This window comes from Cyanistes caeruleus, chromosome 3 (assembly GCF_971803275.1).
Source record: "Cyanistes caeruleus chromosome 3, bCyaCae1.hap1.1, whole genome shotgun sequence".
Lineage (NCBI taxonomy): Eukaryota > Metazoa > Chordata > Aves > Passeriformes > Paridae > Cyanistes > Cyanistes caeruleus.
The window spans coordinates 8,387,005-8,393,551 of record NC_141703.1 but is presented as its reverse complement, the minus strand read 5'-3'; the positions used below and the strand labels follow the sequence as shown (position 1 = coordinate 8,393,551).

The 6,547-nt window shown below is 47.0% G+C and overlaps 1 long non-coding RNA gene across 1 annotated transcript; it reads right to left on the bottom strand.

Moving 5' to 3' along the window:
* Positions 1 to 2,981: 2,981 nt before the first annotated feature.
* On the bottom strand, positions 2,982 to 6,284 carry LOC111926868 (uncharacterized). Its single transcript, XR_015284076.1, has 4 exons — positions 6,033 to 6,284; positions 4,930 to 5,871; positions 3,914 to 4,064; positions 2,982 to 3,332 (listed from the first exon to the last, which is right to left on the bottom strand). It is a non-coding gene; the product is annotated as an uncharacterized LOC111926868 (long non-coding RNA).
* Between the last annotated feature and the right edge of the window lie 263 nt (positions 6,285 to 6,547).

Below are 6,547 nucleotides of genomic sequence, written 5' to 3'. Positions count from 1 at the left end.
ACCAGTGGTCATATTCAGTGGAGATGAAGCATTGGAAAAGTGACCTTCAGAGGTGCCACAGGAGGTTTTGCAGCTGGAGGGAAAATCCTTCTCCACAGTCCTGCTCCCCTAGCTGCAGCACAATTACTGCAGCAGTTGGTGTGTGCTTGGAGGGACCTACAGCTGAATGCTAAATTCATTTATTTCTCAGATTGGACTCTGCATAACTATTTACCAAGCATAACTGTGTGCCTCTCCAGCCTCACATGGGTACTCCTTTGTTTTCTTTTCCCATTGCCAAGAAATAGTAAAATGTTTTGCAACAGCTGGCTGGGAGCACCCACGTCCCAGGGCAGCTGGAAGACGGAGAATATAGAGACTCTCCTAGTAAAAGGCAAGAGCAGTAGATCACATTCCCCTTGGACAGAGTGGAAGTTTAACCCTAATCTCCCACATCCTGTGTGGATGTCTCAGCCACCTCCTGCTTTGCTTGTTGACATGTAATTAAAAACCATACAAATTTATTAGAAATACTGGCCACATTTTCACACGGTGTCATATAAGTTGTCCTTGCACAAAATGTAGATTCCTGCTTTGAGCAGGAGGGGCATAGGTTAGTCATTCTTACAATATTAAGACTTTTTGGTCCAAAAAGCTTCACTTTTTTAAAAGGTGTGTATATTTTTTTGTTTATCCTGTAAATTATACTCAATCAAACAGGCACATTGTAACAGCAAATGTGATCACAGTGACAGGAGAAGCAGCAGAGAGAAAGCACGTGTCTCATTGGACCTGCAGAGGGAATTTAAGCAAATGAAATGGATAGGATAACTTGTGCTGAAGTCAGGACATGGTGTAGGCCTGAAGTGGGTCTGGTACTTGCAGGCAACCTGCTGAACTGAAGTGAGACATTTAACACCACAATTTGTTTCATTAGTGTCATGAAGTGCCCTGTCCGGAGTAGTGGTCGGGATTTAGGAGTGGGTCGATATTGAAAGAAATCCATTAATTAATCATGGAGTTTTTCAAACTTTCTGGAGTGCCAGCTGTGTTGTGTTCACACAGTCTGTCTGCAGGGAGAGGCTGTTTGCAGAATGGGTGGCTTTTATAAACCTTCTGCCTCGTTAACATGTTTTTCATCCGGTGAAGGTTGTAAAAATGCCAGGTCAGTTCAGTCACCAGCTGCACCCCATGAGTGGCAAATTCTCCGCAGCTGCCCCACTGAGGAGTCCTAGGAAACAGTTTGCAAGGCCTACCTATGCTAAACTGTGTTCAAAAGAACCAGTGCCAAAATACGAGGAAAAAACACACTCGACCTTGTAGCCAAGACTGAGGCTGAACCCAATTAGAGACTTTCTCACCATTTTTCTTCCAGTGGACCTGCCCATCTTGACTATTGAATGATGTCTTCCACAAACATGATGCTTTACCTCCAGCCCTGCCACAGCCACCCCAACTCAAGTTCACCAGCACCCACCTCTTCCCCCTGCAGCCAGGTCTTTTTTAATAACACCCTCTGGAGGGGTTGATTTGGCCTCATTCCTTGCCTGAACTTCATCCAAGAACAGCAGCTGGGGGTGATGTTTGGAAAACCTCATTCATGAAATGTAAATACTTGTAGGTGATTGTATAGATAATATGGTATCATGAAGGAGCCCCTTGATGTGTCAGTGTTAATACCTGCATCCCTTCATTCCCCCAGTGTTTGTATGTACAGTACATATTTTGCTTATAGAATACAGAGCAGGGTTGTAATAGAGATGTCTTCAAGCTACATTTATTTGATCTATTTGTTTTTACATTATTTTTATGCTACTAGCGAATGGGCTGTTTGGGAATCAAAATGCCAAAGCTGAAGTATGAGCAGGATCGCTCATCTCCATCCTCCATCATCCATGATAAAGAAATCAGACTGGTATTGATTGTGGCAGAGAGGGGAGCAGAGTACACTAAGTATGCATGTCCATGCCAGTCATTTAGCACTTTGGGAAAGGTGATATTTTTGCCTTAACTTGCTGGCAGTTCAGAGCTGTGCTGTGTGCTGTGGGACAGGCTCACGTCTTTTGGGAAGACACAGCAGGAAATACCTTCTGGTAAACATCATTAACAAGCAGCTTCAGCAAATATCGGTGATTATGCACCCCTGAAGGTTGAAGAATGGCAAGGGAAGGATGTTTTTCTTTAGCTAGCACACCACAGGCGTTCAGACCTTGGTGAAAAGGGATCCCAGCAGGGCTGATCCCAGGGCTGATCCCAGGGCTGTCAGCTCCTGCACTCTCAGGGTCTCCCTGCATCCCAAGAGCCTTTCTCCTGCTCCCAGTGACCTCGGCAGGTTTGCTGGCAGTGGCCTCAGCAATCACAGCCCCAGGAAGAGGCTGCCCCAATGCAGGGGCAGGATAACACCCCAGGGCTGCCACGATGCACATCCCAGGGATAGCTTCTGTCTTGGAGAATCCCACACCAGGGTGAGTGCTGGCTTCAACAAACCCCCCAAAAACCTCGATTTCAATCAAGACAAATGTGCACCCCGCCACTTGCATGCTTTTGGCCAAATTGCCATCAGGCCTGAATCCCCCATGGACACTGTGGCCATGTGTCTGAGACCCTGGAACCCAAACACCTCTCCCTCTTTCAGTCACAGCTGCTGCTTCCTACAGTTTCTCATCTTTTTGTCTTTTGTCCTCCTGGACGAGGTCAGCCAGACTGTGACTCTCTTTCTGCTGAAGCTGAAGACCCATTAGCCCTGCTGTGCAGAGCTTGAGGGATTTGCATTTATCACCACCCCATGTGTTTAGACCCTGCTGAAAAGTGCTCCTTATCTTCCTCCCGCATTGAGCAAGGGATGTAATAACTTCCAAGCCCTTTCCAATAGCCAGGATATGAATGCTGCCACCTCCAAACAGCCTGTGACACTGCATCCATCACCCTGTGTCCGTCACATCTCAGCCTTGTGGGAGCTCTGCTCGGACCAGCCCCAGGCACATACACATGGATTATGTATCTCAGCTTCAAAGCAGAAGATTTTATTGCTTTCTCAATGATCATAAAATACATTCTTAGGTCTGAGTGTTCTTTATCTTCCTCTCTTGCTGGGAAGTGTGAAAAACAAGGTCTGAGAGTTTAAGAGCAAAGATTATTTTTGTGCATGCAGGTTTGAGGTCAACATGTGAAAAACCTACCACCAGATCCTAAAATAAGATTAGAAGGTGTCACCAACCTGTGATGTACAACTGCCCAAGGAACAAGCTTATTTACACAGGAAAAGGTGCATGCCAATTGTTTTGTGCAGGTACAAATGAGAGTGCCCATGTGTGGACAGACCAGGAGATAGCAAACAGACCAGAAATGGAAAGCTGAAATATAAAAGGACAATGACATTTTAAAAATGCAAGTGTTTGTTTTTATGGTGCATTTATAACAGGCAGTTCATAAGTCTGTACCCTTCCTGGACTACTGTAAAAGCAAAGTGAGAAATGCAGGGAGGAGTAACACCTTTTATCAGACCAGCTGATAACAGCCTGAGAAAACAGATATATTGGGACACACAAAGCCTTGCTCAGGCCAGAGGGGAGGTTTCTGTTCAGATCTGACAAGAAGCCCATGTACCTGTTAAACTTGTCTGTTTTTCATGTCTGCAGAGGTTACACTTGCTGTCAGGCCATGGGATTCAGCTGTCAGGAACAGCTGGGAGCTGGCAAGGGACCCCACACAGCCAGGGATGCCTGGGTGCTGTGCCCCCCTCCCCTGCTGTGCTGCTCATTCCTGCAGCCACCAGCCCCCTGCCAAGGGCCTCTCTGCTGCCCAGGCTGAAATCAGGACTGCCTGGAACAACTAGCTCTTGGGAAATGTGCATTTGTGGCTAGACATGCCCTGCAGGGATATAGACAGGACATCAATGGTCCCAAACACACTCCTCAGTTCCTGGTTTCCTCACCTATGCTCTGGAGCTGTCCAGTTTCCCATTTACCAGGATGGAAATTGTCAAGAAGGGCTGTGAGCCTTGAGAGCCTCTCATAGCTGGTAGCACTTCCCATTCCTGAACCAAGGCCAATCTGCTAAGAAGGGTGCATTTGGAAGATCCTGAACTGGAAGACAGGATGGAATTACAATAGAATCATTTAGGTTGAAAAACACCTCTAAGACCTTCAAGTCCATCTATTAACCTAACACTGCCAAGTCTATCCCCAAACCATGTCCCCCAGTGCCACTTCCATGGGTCTTTTAAATTCCTTTGGGGATGGTGGCTCAACCTGGCAGACCCTGGGCAGCCTGTTCCAATGCTTGAAAACCCTTCCCATGTAGAAATTTTCCTACTGTCCAGACTAAACTTCCCCTGGAAACTTTCCCAGGAAACCTGAGGTCGTTTCCTCTCCTCCTCTCATTTGTTACTTGGGAGAAAAGGCAGATACACACCTGGCTACACCCTGCCTGTCAGGGAGTTGTAGAGAGTAATTAGGTTTCCCCAAGCCTCCTTTTCTCCAGCTGAAACAACCCCAGCTCCCTCAGCCAATCCTTGTAGGACTTGAGCTCCAGACCCTTCCCCAGCTCTGTTGCCCTTCTCTGGACCTGCTCCAGCACCTCAATGTCCTCCCTGAACTGAGGGGCCCAGAAGTGGAGCAGGATTTGAGGTGTGGCCAAGTGCAGGGGACAATCCATTCTCTAGTCCTGCTGGCCACACTACTGCTGGTACAAGTCAGGATGCTTATCTTGCATCAGGTGCTTAACTAAGGGGTGTTCTGCTCCTTGGAGTTTCCCACTTACCAACTGGTGCACCTCCTGTGACCTGCATAGCCTCAAGGTAGGTTTTAAAAGGTCAAAATAAATTGTTTCGACCTTCCAGGGCTCTGGGGAGAAAATGTTATTTCTATTCTGCACCACATTTTTATTCTGCGGCAGAATGAGATTTTTTTGCACCTTTTGCTGAAAATTGGGGATGTCTTGTAAACTCACCATTCCTCAGCCAGCTCTTTCCACAGCCCCCTCCCAACAGCAGCTTTGCAGACTCCTCTGGGCAGGTTGCCAGATGGAAGGGATGCTTTCACAGGGGAGAGGTGAGGAGAGGTTGTTCGATTCTCTCCTATCTCTATATTTGCACCAACAGAAGCTAAAAAAAGAAATGCCTCCGTACCTACAGTTGCACTAAATATAACTATCTAGCCGGTTCTATATATACATTTTTAAAAGCTTGGCATGTGATACTTGCAAAGGTTTGAGCCTGGAAAATAAATTACAATGCCAGAGGGCCAGAGCTGTCAGTCACTCCATGCAAGGTAAACCACTGATTGATTTGGTCCTCGAGAATGGCTGACTTTTCTCTTTGTCATCCTCTGAAAAAAGAAACTTACTGTATTTTCTGGTTTAAAAAAAAAAAAGAAAAAAAGCTCAAAAATAGTAATAATAATAACTGATTAACTGATATCTGAAAATCCAGGGAGAACCAAGGATGTGGCACAGAGATTTTGGTTCATCTAGGGTTAAAACCTCCAGTCCGCAGCGCCAGCGATATCAGTCACTAATAGTAACCTTGCGTAGCTGCATGCATTAAGGTGGTATTGGATGATAAGGCAGAGGAGCGAAGCAATCTGTTGGGCTACAGCTGAAAATAGTCACTGCTGCACAGGGAGAGGCTCCATCCCCTCCCTGGCTCTTTCTTCAGAAATGAAAATGCAGGGAGAGGTGCGGAGGGGAGGAAATCTGATTTCCCCCTGCTAGGAGACAGGGTGGCACTGGTGAGAAGGATTCCAAGGTCACGGTGGCGATGCTATCAGCGGCATGGGGGAGCCAGGCACACAACAGGTGAAGGCTTCACAGAGGGAGATCATCCGATTGCTGCGGCGAGCTGCCTGCTGGGGGGCACCTTCAGCCCTTCTTTTCACACAAAAACACCGGAATCTGGCCATGAAGGAGACAGTGAGGGGTAAGAGGTAAAGAACGTGCCTGCAGGTAACTGAGGTTTCACTGCCACTCACCCTCACACCCACCAGGCAGTCCTGGAGCATCCCCTTCCCCATCCTGGGAAACCTTCTCGGCAGTCAGCCTTGCCACAAACTCACCTTTCCTTTAATCACACGCATCCTAAGGCAAATAAATGAAATGGCAGGTGAGGTTTGACCAAGGCCAAATGAACTCTCGGTGCAGTCTCAGAATTGCAGCTCTGTCGGCAAACGGCGAGGATTTGAGCACAGGACCCTACATTTCCACTGACACCTTTCCATTTCCACTGATACCTTTCGTTCCAATTGTGTTCCACCTACATTTCTAACCTTGGGCAAAGCACTTACCAGCTTGGCACCTCTGTTTACTCTTCTTCTTGAAGAACAAAAAGAAGTTATGAACCACTTGAATTTTATAACTAATATTTATATGGGTCTCAGAGATGTTTGGCTGGGAGGTACAACAAAAGGGACCTCTACATCAAAGGCGCAAATATGCACAAAAGTGGTTCGGGGAGTACAAGGACTGGCTTTTGCAAAGAGGCTCCTGAAGTGAGGGCAGCAGTGTGAGCAGAGGTTGCACAACCCAGTCAGGATACGTTCCAAGGTGATACTGAGACCTTAACTAAGGCCTT